Source organism: Pelodiscus sinensis, chromosome 14 (assembly GCF_049634645.1).
Source record: "Pelodiscus sinensis isolate JC-2024 chromosome 14, ASM4963464v1, whole genome shotgun sequence".
Taxonomy (NCBI): domain Eukaryota; kingdom Metazoa; phylum Chordata; order Testudines; family Trionychidae; genus Pelodiscus; species Pelodiscus sinensis.
Window position 1 is genome coordinate 10456988 of NC_134724.1, and position 23995 is coordinate 10480982.

At 38.3% G+C, this 23995-nt stretch overlaps 1 long non-coding RNA gene across 15 annotated transcripts in view; it reads left to right on the top strand.

The window, feature by feature from the left end:
• Positions 1 to 23995, top strand: part of LOC102451360 (uncharacterized) — a 156913-nt gene that overhangs the window by 8215 nt on the left and 124703 nt on the right. For 14 of the 15 annotated variants that reach the window (XR_012895709.1, XR_001368550.3, XR_332318.4 and 11 more), the window contains exons 2-5: positions 2145 to 2189; positions 20182 to 20268; positions 20953 to 21107; positions 22840 to 22971. This is a non-coding gene — a long non-coding RNA (uncharacterized LOC102451360). Of the gene's footprint in view, positions 1 to 2144; positions 2190 to 20173; positions 20269 to 20952; positions 21108 to 22839; positions 22972 to 23995 lie in introns of all 15 variants that reach the window. The other variant, XR_012895716.1, reaches the window with a different exon arrangement.

A 23995-nucleotide genomic window follows, 5' to 3' on the forward strand; every position in this document is an offset into this window, starting at 1 on the left:
GATGACAAAAGACGTGCTGCCAGAATGGAAAAGAGAGGGCTGGAGTAAATGATGGTCAGACTTTGAGATCAAGTTGAAGGGACTTCAGTTATCTCTCTCCATCAGGCAGGAATACCCTTAACAACAGCAGCGACAGTAAATTCACCACGGCCGTGAGATTTTAAATCAACTTACACGAGTGTGTTCCCATCCCCTAAAATAAACGGCGAATAAAAGAGAGTTTAGTGTTTAAGCACATAATTTGAAACCGTAATAACAGCTCTTCTAGTATGTAATCTATTTCTAAGGTAACCACAAATGGCATAAAAAAGCAGCACTTCTGAAAATGACAACATGGTTAAACACTGCTCTGCACTTCGTATTGTAATTCGGATAGGGATTCTAATGCAGGGTCTTTAACTCCAGCAGTTTGTAGAGGACTATTCAGTTCTGTCTCAGGTATAATAATATCAATTGATGTGTGGCGGTAGGTTACATACAACCCTGCTTCAGGCAGTCATGCTAAGTAGCAAAGTACATAAAGCTAGAAATTGACAATGACTCTGCCAATCAACGTTAACATAGAATATTTAGAGAGTCTGGTGATTTTTTTTTTGCACAGAATAAAGGTTATTTTCGCGATATTGAAGGGACAAGCTGCAGTGAATATCCTTTCTTGAGGGGTGGGGGAGGGGAGACATAAGATGTAATTGAATAAAACTAAGTCCATACGACCGAGGGAAAGTTTAGAAGCAGCTCGAAGGATGCTATTTTCTGAGAAGAATGAAAGGAATCTCGAACTAGGAATCCAAGAGCAGAGCTGATGGGAATATGCATTTTTACTTCTCCGAGTGCTAATTTTGCTACAAACACTGAAGTTAGAAACAACTACAAATAGGCAACTAGTTATTAATACTTAAAAGGTGACCGAGAAAAAGGCTTTGAATTCCTTTGTATGCCTTTAACCCCCATACGCTATTTTCTCCCTAAATAAATGGCTGCTGATATTATAATTCAGGGGGAGGGGGAAGAAAGGGGGGTATATTAGATGAATTTCATGTAAGGCTACGGGGTTCGTACTGCCCTGTTGGATCACTAATGCAACAGGAAACCTCAGGATAGACTCAGCCTAATTAACAGTTTTCCATAGCTGAAGCGATTTTTAAGAATCCCAGTGGATTAGACCAATATGTTCAGGTGTGAGGCTAGGAGGGCCTATAACGCCTCTCACTATAATCTTATAACCTCTTTACCTAATTCCTTAGATTGCAGATAGGAAGAGTCTGACCTTCCAGGTCGTAAAGAGCTTGGTTTCATTAACCCTTCCCGCTCCAGCACAGAGCCAAGGTTAACTACGCTAATCTGAAGGGTGTGTATGTGTGTGTGAGAGAGATGCTAGGGAAGAAAGGCGATTGCAGTAGCGTTAGATGCAGTGTGGCTGCCAGGTTTAAGAACATATCTGTTCCTTCCTTTTCCATTTTTTTCTCTAATAGGAAGGAAAATGGAAATGGAAAGATGAACTATTTTGCCTGTCTATGCACCCATGTATACACACACACACACACACACACACACACATGCATAAAGTTTATCAATATATACACTTTTGTAAAGCAATATTTTATTTACTTAATTGCAGATTTTCATTTTCACTACTTTTAAAATGCAGAATAAATGAAGTATTCTAAAAATGTCAGTCATTGCAAAAAGGAAACTATATTTATCAGCTCTAGAACAATCACTTTAGATCCCTCTCCTTAGTCAAGCACAACTTTTAAAGAAAAAAATCTAGAAATGAGTCTCAAAATATATTTGCCTGCTAGTACACCTGGCTGATATTTTAATAGGGAGTTACAATGGATTGATTTAAGAGTCATAACTGATGTTGAAAGTTAATAACTCCCAAATTGTACCTATATGCCTCTACACAAATTTACACACAAAACAAGATGGTAGAAGCTTTGCATTTTTGCTTCATAGTCTCTATTCTTAAACCTTTTAACATGATATTGAATTGTATCTTTGTATGCTATCAAACTACTTTTTAAGCAATGAAATTGTTTACAGGTTTCTGCATATTCCACACAGTACTTGTCATATACAAATCCTCACCTATACATTTGAATTGTTTTTAGTGTTTGTTCGCTTGTTTGTTTTTTTCCTAGTGTGAAGACATAAATATGCTAACTGCTGAGACAGATGCATTTTTGGTAAGTATGTTTATATATGATTTCTGTGTGCATGTATTTTATTTTCAAATTAACAAAATAATAGCTGGAATGTCCAAAAATATGAATGATAACTGCATCATCTCTTGTCTATTCAATAAGCTCTGATTTTAGAATAAAACTATATTTTATCCATAATTCTGTCAAGCAAAAATTAAAAACAAAATTGTAATCACCCCCAATAATAGTAATCATTGCATTCTATTTTATTTGTCTTCCTTCCAACAGACTTAATAGTGAAATCCTGATAGTGGCTTGTGATTTTAAGAGACAAGTCCAAAAATAATTAGCAGAATCTTAGGCAGCTGAAAGTATGCAATGATATAAATTTTAAATATTCAGCTTTTAAAATAACATTCTTATCAAATACAAAAAGGAAAACTGATCTATACTGTTATTTATCAAAATTCTAAGGTTTTTTTTTCTGAAAGCAGAAATAGATTATTTAGGGAAGCAGTTACTACATTTTAGGGCCTGCATTAGGCATTTCATAAATAGAAATACATCTATCAGACATACCCAATAAGCGTAGACAGGGATGGACAGATGTATACACACAACCACAGCTGAATAAAATAACATATGAATTTAGGAGTTTTTTTTAATCAATTGCATATTTATAGCCTCATAATTAAAACTCCCCCTCCTCTGAAAGACTGAATAGCTTTTTTGGAAATATTTTAAGTGCATATTTTAGACTCTGCCTTCTGAATTGAATTAAGATGAGCTATTTTACAAAACAGTGAAATCCTTCTCTGTAGTGAGTGTTTAAGAATCAGCTGCCAATCAATCTATGTATACATTTCTTCACATTTGCTCCTTTACTTTTGCAGATATTATTTTAAATGGTGCTAGTTTTGTACAAAAGGCTAATTTCTATTTATAAGAAATCAATCAGCCTTATAAAAATCCTATGTGTCTAAGGTAAATAGGATAAGATTGTATCATGTTAAAGAGTTAAAGCTAAACTGAAATCATTAAAGCAAGGGGATACCTGCAAACAGGGGAAAAATAGCAGGCATGGCATTTCTTGACAAGCTTGCCTTATGTCAAGTGTCAGGAAGAACAAATTTTAAAAACTAGGATCAGTTTTAGGTTTTAATAAGAAATAAATACAAGAAAGTTTACTTCTAGCTGCAGTATTTAATGTTGATCTAAATATTAGCTGATAATGAAATAACCCTATTTTGGATTTTAAATATATTTGTGCTTATACAAATGTTATGGTTTCAATCACATCCCAACCTTTGATATACTTAAGTATTCAACCTTCCTCAGACACAGACCAGTTAGTTGAAATCAATGGAGTTACTCTAGTCTTTATAATTATCTCTTTTATATTATAGGATCTTTTGTTATTAAATCTAATAATTCTTGCTACAGAGAAGGAAAATAAATTCACAAATTGGGCGAGATCACTTCTCATATGAGCAATTTATGTTATGCAGAATACAATTGTTTACTTCAGACATTCTTTGCCACTTGTATCCAGCAAATATCTCCGACAATGACTTGCAAATGTCATTTTGGAACTTTTAAACGTCAAAGTTCTTCTCCTAAAATTTAATAATTTTAATCAACTCTGAGCAGTTAACCTCCTGTATGTGTTTCAGATCCAGTTGCAGTGCTTCATAGAGAGATGAAACGGGCATCTCAGAGAGCTGAATCTGAGAACTGGGTTGCTTTAGAGTGAGAAGGGAATTTAAAATAACCCACCACCCCGTAACAATACAATATGTCATACACCAATAAAACAGTTTGGTAACATTGCTCATGGTATTCTCTACATCATAAAGTTTTCTTAATAATAATCAAGAACAAACTTTATCCCAGCTAAATTAAAATAAGGCAGATGTTGGATATGGTTCAGATTATCCAGCCTTACACCCCTTTGCCTTTGGCACAATTTGTCTGACTTATTCTTCATATTATATTGGTTTCTAACTCTAAAGTAGTATTCTTTCCCTGGATTTATGTTTTTATTTTATGTTATTTTATTCTCTAAAATTCAAAGTATTAATTCAATAACATACATTCTACTGTTTGGATAAGTAGACCCAGCTAGCAAGGAGAAGCTTTGGACAAAAGTAATGGATCTGTTAGCTTAAAAGAAAAGGAAGAGCAGTGGAAGCTATTCTTAGATAGCTCAGTTCTGGATTGGTTGTAGATGACTTGATATCATGATAATAGCAACTTCAGGACAAATGGTTTCTAAGGCCTGACACCTGTAAATCGTTCCCTTGCACCACGTGTCCTAAAGATTTAAAAATGTAAAAGGCTCCAGTCACTACAGATATTAAATATTAGACTAGACAAAGCCCAAGGAAATATATAGTTTAGTACACAATCCTGTACAGACAGGGTATGGACTAGATTCACAAACCAGCCTTTTCCATCAACTGTTTGCAAATCATGACTATTACATTTCTTTGCTTGTACAATGTTATGAAGGAAGGATATAATTTTATCCTTTTGGAATAACTAAGTTTAGGCTGATATAAGGCACAAGTAGAAAGAGTTTCCAAAGTTGGTGTTGGATATAGTTCTGGATGTTAGAGTTTATAAAGGATGTCCACTCTATGCAAAACACTCGGGTGCTTTGCAGTTGAAGATTACTTGACACTCAGCTTGGTAACAACTGTTGAAGGTTAATCAGGATTCTTTTCTGAACTGGATATTTAGAAGCAGGAAAAGTGAAAGCTGTTTCTTCTCCCCTCCACCCCCCCCCCCTTCCAAGGCATTGCTAACTTTTATGATTTTTTCCTCCTCTTTTACTATCTGTCTTTGTGCCTCAGGGCCAGTGAAAGAACACTGCAGATTCTAGATTGCTTTCAGAGTTTGCCTTTGCTGATGATGGATTACCATGTCAATTTAAACGGCATAGGATTAATTTGTTTCAATGATTTCTCTTTAGGCTGAATGCCAGCCTTTTTTCTATCTCTCCCCTTGCTCTTCAGAATGATAATAATAATAAAACCTTTAAAACAAAACTAAACAAAAAACGCTTTCCCTATTTCTCTTTAAAGAGACAATAATAGAAATAGACAAGTTAGGTGTAATGTTGCAACAGAGTTATAGGTTTGAATGTTTTTATCTCATTCTAAAAGGCTGAAGCATACAGTCAGTCACATTAAAATGAAATTGGATCCAACGTTTATTCAATAAATACTTGTCTTGTAGGTAATCCAGAGCAGAGTGCTTTTGACACATAAGGACTTAATTTGTCTTGGATAACAAGTTATTAATATGGCACATTTAAACTTGCCACCTACAATAAGGTCATTTAGATCTATAACATGACTCACAGGATGGTTTTAGAGAACTTCATAGAAGCAAAGAAGTCTAAGACTCTGTCTTAATTCTGGAATGCTGCTACCTATTTATGCATATTACTCATTATTTGGATCTTGTAAGGAGAAAGTTCACTACAAGATTTTTGTGGAAACGGAAGCAGCTACTGAGAAATCAATATGATTTATCAAAATTAAGGAAGTATCTTCAGCTTTTCTATTAACACATAACCAAAATGTCTATATGGAATAAGAGGCTGTTTTTTAAAATGAATAATCTTTAAAGCTACGCTGCCTTTCTTAATGAACTCATTGCAGGTTTGAAAGTGAAGCTAACAATATTCGGCTTGGAAGTGAAATTCACGTTCAGTTTGCACTATGACTTGCCCACATGGTTCGGAAATTAATTTTCTTTTTAATAACAAGCAAGAAAGTTTGAGCATAATACATCCTTAAATGTTACTGTTCTAATTTGACTGTGGAATGTTTGTCTATGCATTATTATACATGTAAAGCAAGATGTGTTACATAGTTTTAATCTGTATATAGTTGGACACACATGGATACTGGGTAGTGGATTTCAAACAAGTGCTGTGCAAGGAACCATTTTAAAAACTGGTAAACTGGAAAAAGAATAAATTTGATTTCAGTCCTTCCTCTACTCAGGCCTAATAATGCTTGTAAGAGCTGTATTATGACAGATATATTTTGCCTTGTGGGCATGCTATACAGAATATACATTGCGGACAGTATCTCCAGTTCCACCGCAACTATGTACCATATTATGTTGTTTTAAAAGTTTAAGTTTTAGGTTACTATCAACATAGTATAGTTTGTGTCTATAAGACATAAAATCTCCATTTAAGCTCTTTCTGGGAAAAAGGGTATTACACATAAGTTGAAAAATGTAGGCATGAAAGGCTAATTGAATGAAAAGAGAGAATTAGGTTAAAAAATAGAGTGCAATCTAGTATCACATTTTCACTAGTGTAACCTGAAATGAAGGTGTCTCAAAGTCCCTAGTGATGCCAGAGTGTTTAGATGTTGGGCACAGATGGAGACACCTATTGAAATGTGTCTGAAGAAGATTAATAGGACTTGTCAGTGTTGGGAAAGCACTGCTTTGCTGTAAATTTCTACTAGCACAAGATGAATTACCGATGAATGCTCAGTTATCAACCCCATCACTATCATTCGACACTAAATCAAATTGAGCCGTTATCTACAATCAGAAAATTTCTTTTAAAAATAGGCATACACCTTTCGGCTGGAACTGCTTAATAAAAGCACCCCGTAAGACAATAGTCTCTGTGTTTTGTGTGTCTCTTCACTCAAGGATACATTTTAAAGTTCTCACACAAAAGGCTTCTTTTCAATAATGAACTCCTAGTGTAGTGTAAAATTGGGCTGGTCAAATAATAGAAGTTATTCATAAAATATCAGCTTCATTGTATCACTTCTTTATTCTGAGCCAGATCCAAAATCTACTAAAGTTAATGGGAGTCTTTCTATTAACTTTAGTAGATTTTGGATCAGACCCTGACACAAGAATTTTTTTTCCTGGTGATAATATGTAAGTTCTCCTGCCGTGGAAGACATATATCCTGACTGCATTTTAATGCAGAATAATAGTCAAGGGTCAGCACATAATATTAATAACAATAAAAATAACAACAACATATTTAGGAAATGACAGATTAATAAATGAAATGTATGTTGAATGAATGAAAAAAAATTGTGGGTAATTTTTTTTCCTTCCATCCTTACTGAAGACTTGAAACACGATAATGAAAATTTACAAACAAAGGAAACAAATACACTAGATCTGCCTTTGCCATCTTGATGATTATAACTAAACGATATATTTTTGATTCAGTTCTCAGATTTCTTCCCTGTACCCAGGGATAATAATAATTTTGCCACCCAATTTATTCTAATATATTTCTAAAAAGTCAGCTCCCCCCCCCCTCACCTTTTCATTATTATTATTATAAGTAACAACAGTCGCTTATGCTTTGGGTGGAACTCCAAGAAATTTTTCCTCATCTCATCTGTGTTCCCAAACAAGGGCACAATTCCCATTATGCAGGATCAGGACCTAGCTATACAAATTTTAATAATCATTCAAAACGTCTCAGACAAGGAATGAGATACCTCTTTCCCTCGTCACCTTATCTTATCTGTAGTTTATATCACCATTTACTAAACATATTACATGCTGTTTACCCTGGGCTACATCTGGAAAGCCTTTGTGTGTTTCCCACAGCAGAACCCATTATTGGCCACCTACAAAATTAATTGGATAAGCACTAATAATGGTTTACTCCTTTATGTTCAAATTCTTATTTTCATGCACCTAATGCCAGATCCACAACTGGTGTAAATTGGCAACTTTTAATGGAGTTAGTAGCTGATTTACAGCATCTGTTTCTTCTAATTAAACCCTTTAAAAACCATTCCCTGAAATTAGTTTGAAGGGAAGATCCTTTAAATATGTTGGTATTATGTAGAGTATCATTGCAATCTTTAACTTTTCACCAGGAAACATGCAAAGAGAATATTAATAAAGTTCAGTGCAGTGAGAAAGCTAGCTAGAGTACAGCATTGGAGAATTATGAACTACTGAGCATAATCCATAAACTCCATTTGGTTATTATAATACTCCAATCTGTATTTATTACCAACCCACTCTGATGCTTATAGAACTAAATTTGCTAGATTTATACACTCTAATGGCTCCACAATGGGAAAAACCTGTGTTCTTTATCTTTCCTTTCCTGTCCCAAATAACCCCTTCCGCATACACTCTAGGCTTTTCTAGACCTTGTCTGCATTTAATCACAGGCTGCAGCACAAAATGTGCATTATTAAGAAATATAAATATTTTCAGAAGCAATCAAAGGGTTGAAAGATTGATTCGGCATGTAGATTGGATTTAATTCGAAGCAGCTTTGTTCTAATGAGGACTACTGGGATACAAAGACAGCAGCCGGTTATGGCCACCAGTTGGGAACTTTGATTCATTGCAATAACCTGTCAAGAATTTCAGCTAATCGCTAGGTACTAAGAAACACAATGTTGGGGTAGCCCGAGGTCTATTGTTTTCAACCTCTCACTCCAGAGAACAAATTTACAGTTTGGATTATCTGTTTTACAGAATTGACAATCCTGTCTAATTGGTTGCTGCATATGAGGCCAAATCCTACAGCCTCTTACTTTGGGAAAACTCAGGTTGATTTCAGTTTGGCTGCATCTAGACTGGCAAGTTTTTCCGCAAAAGCAGCTGCTTTTGGGGAAAAACTTGCCAGCTGTCTATACTGGCTGCTTGAATTTCTTCAAGAACACTGACTTCCTACTGTCTGAAATCAGTGCTTCTTGCGGAAATGCTATGCTACTCCCGTTTGGACAAAAGCCCTCTTGCGCAAATGCTTTTGCACAAGAGGGCCAGTGTAGACAACGTGGTATTGTTTTGCGCAAAAAAGCCCCGATCGCGAAAATGGCGATCGGGGCTTTCTTGCTCAAAACCGCGTCTAGATTGGCATGGACGCTTTTCTGCAAAAAGTGCTTTTGCGGAAAAGCATCCATGCCAATCTAGATGCTCTGTTCTGCAAATGCTTTTAACGGAAAACTTTTCCGTTAAAAGCATTTGCGGAAAATCATGCCAGTCTAGATGTAGCCTTCGAGTTTTGCCTAAGTATGGAAAGACTTGGCCATCAATGAGAACTGGGTAATAAATCAGCATAGCCTATACCAGAATTAAATGGAGCTACACCACTTTACACTGTCTGAGGCTATGGCCTGGTTTAACAATGGTTTTCATAGCACTCTTTTGGGCCAAATTCTGCTAACTTTACTCAAGTAAGCAAATGGGACTATTTAAGGAAGAAGGTGCTACTCAGTGTGAATAAACATGGAAAGATCTAGCTTTCTACTGGCTCAAAGCTAGTGTATTATTATTTATTTGTGTATTATTTATTTATTATTATTATTTCCAACAAATTATATACCATACCTATAAAATAGGGGAAACATAGAAAACCCAGTAAAAATTTATAAGAACCATCATTAACAAATGTATTGCTTTTCCCTTTAGACTTTACAATATATTAGAAAAACTTCTTTGGAGCATGGGGGTAATATGTCACAGGTACTATTATCTTGGGGAATGCAGGACTTTGAGAAATCTATGAAATGTGGTGCATACAGTTAGAATCACAATACATACCGGATCAAACACAGACTGGTTTCCCCCCACCCATCACTTTTGTCCATGCAGGCTGAGAAAGCTTGATTTTTCTGAACTGTTTCACCCATCCACAGCTGGAACTCCAAAGTGAAATGAAAATGGCTTTAAAATCAACACTACATGGGAGCCTGAGAGAACAAGTTTTCCTTTGTTGTAGGGTATAGTATTATTTGCTGTAGGTTTTTGATATACATTCTAAATTAGGCCTGCAAAGGCATGCTTCATCTTTAATTCATCACTCTCAGCTGAAAGAGATTAGCAATGTCTAGCACGCACCCTTCGTATGGTGCTGACCTCATCAAGTATGGCCTGAAATTAATTAGCTCATTCATTCCAAATGGAAAAGGATAATGGAACTGCATTTTAGAGATGACCATCACAAATTGTTTGCAGCATATTTAAAAGCCCCCCTCTATTTTAAAACTATGTAGATTAAAATTCCTTCCAGCACTTGCAATTCAGAGTTATCGAGGCACTCGGAGCTGAAACTGCTCCCTTTCATTTGTGGAATTGGAAGTCATTCTGTGTGTGTGTGTGTGTGTGTGTTGTGTGGCTGTAAAAGAAACAAGTTTGTCAATGGCAAAACATCTGGAGTTAATTTGCTATTTCCAGGTGCTCTGGCATAGCTGGGCATTAAAGACGTTTAAACATTCTTTTGCTGGATCATTTAAATCGCTATGAAATCAGTATCCCTTTGTCATTCATACATGCAAAGTGCTAACACAAATTCCAGGTTGGCTTTAGAGTCCTACATCATTCATTATCTAATTAGAAATCAGAGCAGACCTGAAATAACATTCCTTTGAAGCATCCTGGGCAGCAGCTTCATTGTGTAACCCCCATGTTGCATCCTCCAAACATCTATGGGCTAGATTTTACAGGCGTTTAGGTGCCTATAGATGAAAAATGCAGCCACGTGCTTTTGAAAACCCTATTAGGAGCTTATCCTAATATTTAGGTGCTTAAATGCCTTTAATATGTGGCCCAGACACTTCAATAGTATTTTAAACTGTTGCTGCTGACTCTGTTTAATCACTGAAATACACCATTTCTCCCTTAAGAATAGTTCCCACACAACCAATTGGGGATGGATCAAAATAGGCAAAGGCTCTGAATATTAAATTTGCTCTCTTACCCAGCCAAATATTTTATTCGGAGACTCAAGACTCTGAAACTGGCTGCATAAAATGGATTTTTAAGGATAGGAACTCAGTGCCTATGGTTTTAAGCCGGTCTGGGCTAAGTTTTTTTTATCATTCCTGCCCCTCTCAGTAGCAGTAAGGGAAGAATAAATCCCTAAATGCAGAATGTAGGTTGACAGTCTCTAATCTGGCACTCTCTGGTTCAGCAACATCCATGGTCCAGGATGGTTTTAGTTAGCCATATCCATGGGTGTGGCCAAGTTTCCTGAAGTCCCATAAAGTTTGTTACAGCTACCAGTCCTGGCTCTCCATGTTCTGTGTTGTTATTTAGCTCTAATTTATGCCTAAATATCTTCTGAGCCCAGTGAGTAGTGGAAGTGTATGTAATGCTGCTAGATAATATTAACCTCCTATGGTTTGGCAAATTCTCTTGTGCGGCACCGGTCAGATCCCAAGGGTGCCGGACTAGAGAGGTTCAACCTGTACTGATTTGATACATTAGGCCGAACTAGAAGTCTATTAATTTCAATATTGTCCTGTACATGATACACCAGAGGAAGGAGAATATCTCCATAATGTGCAAGGCCAATGCTAAACATGACGGAAAAACATTTTGTGACATCTGCTATAGCCACATAATGCCTAAAACAAGAGATTTAATACCCTATCCTTTAGGACATATAATACAAATGTTTGTCCTGCTAATGTTCCCACTGAAGCCCTAGTCACTTCAGGACTGGGACTATTTTTGAGCTTCCAAGTTAAGGTTAGCCCAGTAAAATAAAATGAATAGATGTCAGAAACAGAAGAAGAAGAAATCAAACCCTAGGCATAAAGCTAGGGGAAACACAGGCTAGATTAAATTGTTATGTTAGCCTGTGTAGTGATTTAGTGTCAATTTTGTTTGTAGATTTTATCTCAGCTCAGAACTGTTTCCTTCTAAATTAAACAAAATGTTGAAGGCATGAGAAGTGAATTGACTGAAATGCACAGTCTGGATTCTCCAGCCGTCTCATTCCTAATCTACTTACTGCAACTATCATTTTATAATATTAAATGTTCCTTGTACATTTCATTTTTCCCAAGTTTATATTACAACCTGTGAGGGCATTTACTTTCCTCTTTGGTTTCCCAGTTAAGGATCAAAAGCCTTCTGATTATGCAGTGAAGTCAGAGTGAGTCAACCCGAGAACTCAGATGGAGTCTGGAGGATTGGACTGATTTGATGGTGAATTTTAGCAGAGAGAATGCTGGTCCTCAGTAGGTTCCCTATCCCTCACTGTCCTCTGTACTGGCTCTTTATGGACCAAAAAGAAAATGGCATTTTGTTTCATTTTTATCATTTACGGACATTACATGGTATCAGATTATGTGATGTGGGTCATCTGGGACAGGAGACCTAACTTAAAAATGATCTGCACACACATTTTTAGGAATACATAATTTTCCAAATAAATCGAGCTTTTTCATTCAGCTTTTACTACATTAGTGATGTAAACTAACATACTAAGAGATTCAAAGGACTTTGAATAGTCAGAATTAAATATTATCTTATTGTTTGCATAATAATTCAACAAAAAGGCCTACTTGTGACACAAAACTATTCTCAAATAGGGACAACCTACTAGTTTTTGATCCCAATGAGTCAAGATACAAGTTAGCCAGTGAATAAAAAAAAAACCCTAACACATGATGGTTATTACTATGGCTGGCTCAATTTTTCTGTGTTGTAATGCCACTAACAACAATATAGGTGGGTGAGCTAGAAATAAATTTCACATTTTCTTTTAATATAGACATCTTATAATAATCAGATTAAATCATACAACTGACTTACCCAGATGAATTAAAAACAGTTTTTCTTGTACACAGATCTTGATCCACAAATACAGCGAAACTCAACAACTGTTTTATAGCAACACTAAACACAAATTGTGAACATTAAGAGAAGAAGGAATCTCCTCTGACACACATATTCTGTAGTTAGGCAGAATATAATTACCAACACTGGAATTTGGCCACAACACTATGAGCACACCAAGCAAATCTTTGCCCATTCATGCAACAATTTACTCACTTTCAATAACAGCATTCATGAGGCATTGCAACAGATGGCTTACATCAGTGGTAACCTTATGTACTCCTGCTGGCCGCGTCATCCAGGGAACAATGTTCTGAGTTCTAGATGGAGGATCATCCTTAACTCTGAATGCTCTTTTGTGGGCCTATGTCAGATCTTTAACCTAGACAAGGCTTTTTGTTGGTTTTCTTTTTGAGGGTAGGCAAAATTTTTGTTAATGCATACAAATAGAAAAATATCTTTATATTGTACCAGGATCAGAGAGCTATTGGGAACTATTTGTACTTTTGCTACAAGTCCCCAAAGCAAAGCTTATGTGGGACATTTTTAAAGACACAGTGAGCTGTTAGATGTCCAACTCCAAATGTAAGTGAGAGTTTAGCCACTAATGACCATGAACTTGGAAATCTCCATCTATGGTCAGGTAGTGCTATGTAGGGCCTTTCTGGACTTTGACTCATATCCTGTTTGTACTTGGCACTGAGTCATTGATGTGCTGTGAGCTCTTTTTAGTCACTTGTGGCATTACTGAGCAAGCTTCATCACAGACAATTTTCTTTTCTTTTCTTTTCTTTTCTTTTCTTTTCTTTTCTTTTCTTTTCTTTTCTTTTCTTTTCTTCACAAACTATTACTTCTTGGGAGTAATTACCACTGTTAGTGCTACAGTTAGTGAAAGTGTTAGAAGACCACAGCCAGTAGTGTCTGGCTCCTTTGGCTCTCTTCTATCCTGAAACTAGACACAGTATTTTAAATGTTTCTAAGTCAAAGAAGTGGGCACAAAGGCTAACTTGGCACAGAGTGTAGGTTGATGGCACCTCTTTTGCCAATTAGAGTCCTGCTTAGATGCAATCTCACACATAGCCCAGGGAATTGAAATTAGAGTGGGTGTTTGAATTTGGACAGCATGGGAATTGGAAAAGGAATAAATTGGCAGCACTGCATGTAAAACTGATGGGGAACTTTAGAAGGGAATGTAGGGAAATCCATGGCCAGGCCACATTTGTAGTGCCAAAGGCCTAGTAGTACATGAGGTTTCATGTTTTATTTCATTCAGGGCTCTGTAAGACCTAGGACCAAGATACTTAATTAATACAATACTAGCGAGCCCCATGTAATAAAAATATGAGTGAATTCTGCCCAGTCAGTCCCTTTGAAGTCAATGGGACAGATCCCTGGCCTACTCTAAGTTTCCCTTCACCCTGCTCCAGCACACACCCAGGATCAAGTTGTCCCAATAGGACAGTTAAGGGTTCTCTGGATGTAGGAGAATCCCTCTGCATTATGAAGCTGGTTTGTGCCACCTATTCCCCTCCTGTAGGATGAGCGTGTTCAGGATGGGGCTGGCAATGAGAAGGGATTGTGACAGGGACTGGAGGGTGTGGAGTCAGGACACACAAGGCCAAAGGAACTGTCATTCCAGCTATTTCTATAACTTGTGCCAGGCAATGATTTGCTCCCAGTTGACACAGAAAAGCAGGGATGAGAGAAATGTGCCTTAAACTACCTTTGCCTCCAGAGCCGGTCCACAACGTTTTGGCACTTGAGGTGGGGAGCTCAAATGACGCCCCCATGCTCCCTTGCTTGGGCCAAAACTTTGAAAAGTCTCAATTCTCTGGGGCCTAGTGGTGCCCCCCCCCACAGTCTGGCACCTGAGGCGGCCGCTTCAGTTGTCCTCATGGTAAGGCCAGCCCTGTTTGCCTCCTCCCTTCGTCTGCTCTGTGTGAACCCAGTGATGCTGAGGCAGAAGTTGATCCAGTGACAGGATATATGCTGGGTCTTGGTACAGAATGAACCAAATAGTTCCTTCAAAAATTAGTGCTGGCTACATCTTACAAATTGGTTTAATATTATTTCCGATAAAATAAGACTCCACCTGAACCTTCACCTACTTCTCAAACTAAACTCAATCTGCTCCTTTTCTGTCCATTTTCTGGATGAAGAAAGCAACGTAGAAACATTGCACTGTAATGAGTCCTTCAAAGTGCAACAGGAATATGCTTAATATACTGAAAAATAAACAAATGCCAGTATAGAAAACAAGTAGCTCACATTTTACATAGAGTGTTAATGGATATGCATGTGCATGGAAGACTACTGCAGTCGGAGACTGCTGGAATAAAACTGAAATAAGTCATTAGATAAAATAAAATGTTCTCAGTGACAATCTTAAGGGAACATGCTAATACCCAAAAATAATACTGGAATAACATAGAAACCCTCCCTGGGATCTGGCAAGCACTTCTAAGTGGGCTGTACAGGCTGCTCCGTTCTTACAGTAACTGTGCATGTTAAGTAAACACACAGCAGTCACAGAATGTCAGCACAAACAATGGACTGATTACCAGCACGAAATTATATGGAACACTCTAAGTCACTTGTTTTCCATTTACTGGTATTTATTTTTCAGTGTATTCACTGAAACATATCTATCTATCTATTAATGGACTTTCCCCTCCACCAGCTGAGTTGTACATGGGCAGGTTTGAAAGGGGCTGGGTGAATGAGAATTGCCAGACAGGGTCATCTGTGGCTAGCCCTAGAGCTGGTATCCATGTGTGATGGCTACAGGTGCATTAAAATGTGATGTGTTTTCTGACAATATGGTGTGACCTCATCCCTTCAGATATCCATTGTGCTACAATATATACAGAGTAGTCTGAAAGTTTAAACTTATAAAGAGGCGTCTGAGACTAAAATGCCCTGGTTAACTAGTATTGGCAAAGGCAGGAACACTAGCTGTTCTAAATTGATGCATCTCCAATGGAATCCAATGGAAGTATGCTGCCTTAAACCAGTTACGACTCTGGTCTTGTGTTTGCTTCTTTCACTCTGGCAGAACACTGCGGAATATGAATGGCAGGACTGGGTCATGAATGAGTGGCTGGGCTAGAAAGCAAATGAATTCCTGCCAAAAAGTTCAGCAATGTTCAGAAGTATTTAAAGTGTCTGCTTTGAAAAGTGTCAAGTAGCATTTGTGACCAATTATCCAAGACGAAGAGGGGCAGACGTATGTTTGCATATACTAATCTGCAGACAAAGTTTGAAAGTACAATTCATGAACTTGTTTTTTTTTTCCAGTCCTGGCACCTATGCATGTGCACGCTTCCTTGTGATTAAGAGTAAAAGATTGTTATGAATGTACACATGCATATGCACACTGAGAAAAGGAGAAAAGTAAAGGAAACGGACATAGAGCAGCAAAATAATTAAATATACCATGTTACAAAAAAAGATCATAGATCACTGTATGAGTAAAATAGCTTCTTCAGCAGGGATTAAAATTATTCACAATGTGTCTGGATTTGTTATTTTTTCCCAGTTGTGAAGCACTGGGAAACAATCTACTCAAAAGAATTTCGGAATGAAAACTGTCTCTGCTGTCTTCTGTTTAATTAACACAGGTATACCAATTTAACTCCTGCATCAAGATATTACAGATTAAACAGTAACTAACAGAAGAGAATATTATCATTAGGGCTCCAGAGTATGATTAGAAATTGATCATGGTGACTAGTACATTGTGGGCAAGTTCAAGCTTGTTGACTTTTTGGCCAGGACTCTCAGATTTGAATGAGCTTGTGATTCAAATTTAAGTGTGGTTTGTTTTTCAATAGATCAAGATTTATTGGGCTGTATCCCCCCCTCTACCTCCACACCTAACCCTAAGAATGGCAACAGCTTTATAAATTATCCCATCTTTCTTTCTAACAGGTTCCTGATGTTAAGGGCCTGACCTTAAAAAGAGTGGTGCACAGGTCAGACTACAAGGGAGGATATAGGAGTAAGCTACCCCTGACCTGCAACCCTACCAAAAGTAGCTATTTTAATAGCCCATGCAGTGTTTTCCTGATCAACACCTGAAGAGATGCCCTCCAGATAATTCCTAACATATTAACTCTATGTGCACTGAAGGATATACACTTCCAGTATGTATATTTAATTTCCAGCATGGATGGAAATACTTGATACCTTAAGAGTTAAAGTTGACTTTTTAAGCACTCAAATAAAAGTTCACAGATGTTGCATCCTTTCAGCTCCTACAGACTTCACTGATATTATAAGCATCATATATGAATAGAGCCTTGTGTGAATACAAAATTGGTATCCATATCCGCATCTGCAAAAATGATCTGCAGTTATTCAGACCCACATCCATGGTTGCAGATCCCTGTAGATATAAAGCAGAGATCTGCAAATTTGCGGGATTCTAGATACAAAATTTGTACCCGCATCTGCATCCGTATCTGCAAAAATGACCCGCAGATATAAAACGCATATCCGCCAATCTACATACAAAAACTGGGCCATTACATTTCCGTGGCTAAATACACATTTAGGAGCCTAATAGCTGCCAGTCAGGTTTGAAAACTTCAGATTTTAAATCCCGTATGAAGAGAAAAGGAGAAGCATAGTTTGCAGGGGCGCAAGCTTCCTCGTCCATGTGCTTCAAATCTTGACCTCATGAAACTCATCATCAGGGATGAATGGGTGGCTGAGTTTTCATGGCTCACCCATGTCCCTAACCTCTCTCTCTCTCCTAAGAAAGTAAAAAATGGGTGATACTTAGTACTAACTGGGTCACTTTTTACGGTGAAGCTGGCATTTGTAAACAAGCAGAGATGGCCTAACTCATTTCACAAAGCTCACCACGCAGCTTCTGATAGTATTGGCTTTTGGATACTTACCAGATGTGCTGGATTTGAACTCACAAGCTAGACATAAAAGACTCTTTATTGCATTACAAAGCTCTTGGGCCGCCCAGTCGCCCTGAACAGACACTTCATTAAGATAAATAAACAAATTCCTCCAGCCAGTGGTAAGCAAGGAGTTAATAAAAGAAAAGAGGAAAAGTGTGAATGCTTATTTGTGGCAGCTGTCTTAAGGCAACCCAGAGGTTGGTGGCAGCAGTGTTGTAATGGCTTTTCTAGAACACTTAAAAACCAGCATGATTCTCTGATAATTAAAAAACACAAGCAACAGCTATTACATTACCTTTGGTTTTTGCATGTCGGCACCATTCTGTTCCCTCAAATCTCCTCAAGGAGGCATATCTGTGAAGAATGCAAACCTGAAGAGTGTAGCTAACTAGTGAATTGTAAGTAGCTAAGGAATCTAACAGCTTCAATGGGACAGTGCACAGTGTGCCATACCCAGTTTCCAGAATGGGTATAAGTAACGTGTTGTTGCATTACGCCATACTGAAAACAGGGCAATCAGTGCTCCAGTTCCCAAACAAGCTTCATGTTTTATAGGGAGGAGAGGCAAGCCTATGATTTGAGTGATGGGTGCAAGGACAGAAAGATGGATCCAACTCATTTTTACCTTCCCTGATCCTCAGGGCATCTCAAGGTCAGATCAGCCTGAGGAGTAACTTAGAGCAGCCTCAGAGATAGTGTAACGCATACCAGAAACAACATCTTGCTAGCGGTCACTCTGCCGGGCAGGATTACTGCAACACAATGTGCTTCTGGCATGTTCCCTTGCAGTCCCTACCATGCACGTGACACCAAAATACATGACACATGTAGGACAAAGGATAATTGGTTTAATCTGCAAGGGAAAAATGTTTGTAAGGAAGTTGAGTCCTGGAAAGGGTGACTAAAGGAGATTATGGAGTCCCCATCATTGGAGGTATGCAAGAACAGGTTAGGCATACCTGTCAGGGATGCTCTAGGAATACTTGGTCCACAGCAAGAGGAGATGACCTGTCTCAGTCACTTGAAGCCCTCCATTTCTATAATTCTACAACATGGACATTGTGACAAGAGGATGCCATCAGCTATGTGATGCCCCTATGCAAAGAGAATCCAGCTGTGCACTCCCTGGGCAGCACAATGCACTTTTGGGGAATGAAGGAGATGGACAGTTTCTTTCATACACCTTGTTTTTGTTGTCTAACCAGTTTAGGAAAAGAAAAACACCACAAGTTGCCCGGGTGCAGTTCTCCTAGTTGTACATTATGGGTGCGTCTAGACTGGCAACATTTTGCGCAAAAGCAGCTGCTTTTGAGCAAAAACTTGCCAGCTGTCTACACTGGCCACTTGAATTTGCACAAGAGCACTGACTTTGTAATGTACAAAATCAGTGCTTCTTGAGCAAATACGTTCACGCTCCCGCTTGGGAAAAAGCCCTCTTGTGCAAGAATACTTGCACAAGAGGGCCAGTGTAGACAGGGAAGAACTGTTTTGCGCAAAAAAGCCCCTATGGCTAAAATGGCGATCGGGGCTTTCTTGCGCAAAATCGTTTCTAGACTGGCCATAGATGCTTTTGCGCAAAAGCACTTTTTGCGCAAAAGCATCTGTGCCAATCTAGACACGCTTTTGCGGAAATACTTTTAACGGAAAAACTTTTCCATTAAAAGTATTTCCGCAAAATCATGCCAGTCTAGACACAGCCTGTGTGTTTAATACAATGCAAGATGGAAAGCAACTCAGTCCCAATTGTGAGGGAGGGGGAACAGCCTTGCATCTTCCCTCCCACTGAAAGGGAGAGAAGTGGAGATACAATGGAAATATGCACATCTTTGATGTGTGCTTACATGCTGTGTACACCCATGGTTATGCCTGTAACAACAAAAGAGTTGCAGTCAAAAATATACCTTAAAATGCAGATATTATCCCCATTTAGATGTTCATAATCAAGGCTTTGTCAGTAATAGACCAAGGTAGAACACAACAAAAATCCAGACAAGGTGTCCATATGCTGGTAGTGGTGGTAGTAGTGTGTGTGGGGGTACGAGGGGGAAAGGGGATGGAAGGGGAATGGATAAGAAACACCATTCAAAATTCCTTTACTGAGGAACAGGGTGGGGATTAAGATAACAGCAACATACATGTCTTGTAGCATAATATGGAGGCAGTGAGAAACCCGTGTAATGTTTGTTTCTTACACTGAAGAGAAGCCACCTCTATTACTTGAATGAACTGTAAACTGGAAAAGGATGGGTCTAACAGAACACATCCTATAATTCTCCTACCACCTCACAGGCCAGAATCCACCTAAATTAACCAGAATTAGTATGGCTTTACTGGACCAGTATTCTCAGATGCAGCTAGAAAGACTCCCATCTCTTTTCCTCACTGCTGCTGCTGACTGAGAAACAAGGGAGACTGTCTTGGAAGTTTGCACTTGCTCTTTGCATGACATTTTTGTAAGACTGTGATAGCAACAGCTTTTGGATCTCAACTACTCTTGCTTTCCATTTTCAGCCAATAAGGTTCAAGTTCTTGTTGTCCAATCCCCACTTCCAGCCCAGGAACAGTTCTGACTAATCCATTGAAAGGAGAAAATTAAAGAATAGAAGGTAAGCAAAGACTGAGGTAAAACAGGCATATTTACATGGCAGGAACAGATTCATTTTTATACCAAATGAAGATTTCAGATAGGAGTTCTCACTTTCTTGGAATTATCACAATGACTGAGGCTTGATTCACTGCAAAGACAAACACAGAATTTATTCACTGTTTAATTATTATTATTATTTCACTCTAGAATCAAGTGGGGAAAAAAGCTGGGTTCTGAAGGAGAAAGCCCCAAATTTAGACACAATTAGAGCAAGAATAAAACTTCAAGGCAAGTGGATTCTAGTTCAAGTTGGATTTCCCACAGTGCCAAAGTCTATCTTTAATCCCCAGCCTAGCTATCAAGCTTTACTTGACCATTTCTTGTTCTATTCAATAAAGCATACATTGTTACCATAGCAACCGCTGCATCATTTATACATCAAATTATTTTATCACTTCAGCCCCTTGAGATTTAGCATATCACTTGTAAGGGATCCTATAATACACATTAGTTATGCTACTTTTACTGTCTGATGTATTGAGTAATTTTTTTATGCCATTTGTATTTTACAGTGCATGGAAACATTTTCTTTCATTTTGTTTGCAACATTCTAAGATATTCAAAAAAATACAAAGATGCAAAAATAACTCTTAGCATACAATATGGGAACAATTTACATGCATTAAAACCTTCTCTTTGACAGATGTCATTCCAGGCTAGCCTGTGAGACTCTCACTCATGTTGGCCTCATACCTTTGCTGTCCCATCAAAATCAAGAAGCAAGAAATGGCATGACTACTATAGGGTCTCTTCCATGTGAAATCAATGGAACTGCTTGGGAACGCAGTTCTACTTAATGTGAGTTAAGGTTTCACAATCTAGCTCTCTAGTAAGTGCTATCTCTGTTGCTATTTTGAACAACCTCCTTTGAGTCGTTGTGACTAAATATTTAAATGCATTCTTTGAAGTGGCAATACTACAGTTGAACCTCTCTAGCCCAGAACCCTTAAGACCTGACTAACTCCAAACCAGAGAATTTTCAGAACCATGGGTGGTCAATATTGTCTAGCAGCATTACCAACACTTCCACTGCACACTTGGCTTTTAGACGACATTTAGGGGCAAATTAGAGCTAAATAACAGCACAGAACACTGAGAGCCAGAACTGGTGGTTGTAAAAAAAAAACTTTATGGGACTCTGGGAAATTTAGCCAAACCCATGAAAAGTAGACATCTGGCTAAGTAAAATCATTTTGGAAGACATGTTTCCAGACCTGAGAGTTCTGCACTAGGGAGGTTCAACCTGTAATAATATAATTCATTCTTTCTTTGACTATGTTATTTGTCCTGTCCCAGGTATCATGAAGGTTTACTCTTGCCACAGCTAGCATTCGTTCAGCTACCCATTTAAATCTTCCAATTAAGATTCTTCGATTTCACTATATGTGGTTCCAAGTAATACACAAAGCGCTGCTCAGATAATGACAAGGTTGTAAGCAGGTAGAGATTGCAACAAAATTAGATCTATGCATCAAGACTTAGAGACTTTCTGACTTTTGGATTGTCTGTTGCTTTTACTGAAGTCTGGCAAACATGACCTGAGGGTATTTGTATTGTTGAGAAGCTTCTAAATATTCTGCCTCACTTGCTTCCTCTCTCTGTCCCCAACAAGTCCTGAAACTATTTGTGAAGACATTTAAGGCAAAAAAGGGGTTTGTTCATGTTTGTTGTGAACAAGAGAGAGCAAGAAGTTAATCTAGCTAGTTATACCTAGGATGTAGAATCTAGTATTGTAGCATAGGAGCACAAAACACACAGGCTGTGTCTACATTGGCATGATTTTGCACAAAAGCGGGCGCTTTTGAGCAAAAACATGCTACCCGTCTACATTGGCGAGGAGTACTTGCGCAAGAACACTGACGTTCTAATGTGTGAAATCAGTGCTTCTTGCGCAAGAACTATGATGCTCCCGCTCAGGAAAAAGCCCTCTTGCGCAACTGTTCTTGGCAACATGAATTTCTTGTGCAAGAAAGCCTGATGGCTAAAACGGCCATCGGAGCTTTCTTGCGCAAGAGAGCATCTACACTGGCACGGATGCTTTTGTGCAAAAGCCCATCTCTTGTGCAAAAGCACATGCCAGCATAGACGCTCTCTTGTGCAAATACTTTAACGCAAAAACTCTTGCGTTAAAAGTATTTGCACAAAATCTTGTCAATGTAGACATAGCCAAAGAGTTTTTTTTTATAAAACTTCTGCTTTTTCTGTAGACAGCTTGGCCCCCTGCCTCTTTCTCATTTTTCTTTCATTTTTGCTGTTCTGGTTCCTTGTCTTTGGTTGCTGCCAAAAAGTTTATGTAAAAACTGGGTATGGAGAATGTATTGCTTGGATTCAGTCTCATCCCTTTCCATACTTTTGTTCCACAGCTGAGGACACAGAAACCAAGAACACCTTAGTTTTGGCTCCCATGAGTTTTGTGTAGCTGCCCATAGGTGCATCATCCCAGAGAAGCACAGCTGTGGCTAGAGGACATTCTCAGATGTAGCCCAGTTGAGCATCATATGATATTTTCTCTGTGTCTTTTCCTGCTCAGGAGGAAAGCTGCTGCATTCTACTGAAGTGAGTTTAGTAGCACACATCTTCACACCTGGATACTCAGAGCTGCTAAGGCCCAGCCAAAAAATGGTGAACACATAGATCATTGTGGCCTGATCCTCATCTAAGAGTAAGTGGTGTAGTTTCCTGTCAAACTATAGGATGAAGAAATAATGTCTTGCTACTGTGGCTGCCTTCATATCCAGGATCAGTGGTGAGCAGTGTTCCCTATAACTTGACCACTTGGGTGGCCACTCAGAGAGATTCAAATGCTGCCCAGCTAATTAGCAGAGTACCCACAGCTGGTAGCATGTGTTTCTACTGGTTGTGCACAGCCACACATACCTCTGTGCAAATAACAAAATTTATTCTGCACATAGGTGGAAAGATTTAGAGGGAACACTGATGGTGAGTCCAACAGGACCTCAATGCTTTGTGACTGATGTTCAAGTTCAGTGAGAAACAAATGCAGAGTTTAGTTAGTAAATTCCTTCACACACCAAACATGTAGGGCTGATATGGCTAAAGCCACACAGAATTCACCTGTCTCCAGGTTTCATCACAACTCCCAAACTCAGTGTAAGCTCACTGAAATATTCACTGACGTTGATAAATCCTTCAAATGATACTAAGCTGAACCATCCCCCATGGTAGATTCTTATGGTTTTGACATTAAGACCAGGCAAAACACATGGCACATTTTAGAATGAGTTACACTTTAAGATATTGGATACAATCTAAATATGAAGCTCTGTGAAATGGGGAGTGTGCAGTCCTCACGGGTTGAAACTGGAGATGATGTGTTTCATAAATCGGAAGGCCAGAAGACCTCATTATGACCATCTAGTGTGAATTCCTGAATATCTTGGAAACAGACTTTGTAATTTCTGCATCCAGCACATCACTTCTGGTGGAGCTTTTAGTGCATATCTTTTAAAAAGATCTCTAGTCTTGAGTCAAAAAGCTTTCTGAACATCCAAGTTTCATTTTTCCAGATTGAAGTAAGTGTGTTCAAGGGATAATTTTAAAGATTTGCATGTCTTTAATGTCAATATGGAAAGTCTGTCCTTACATATGGCAGTTGCAGGTATGAAACTGAGGAGATAGCCAACAGTGGATTGAGACAGAGAAAATCTTAAGGCATCCCCAGCAAA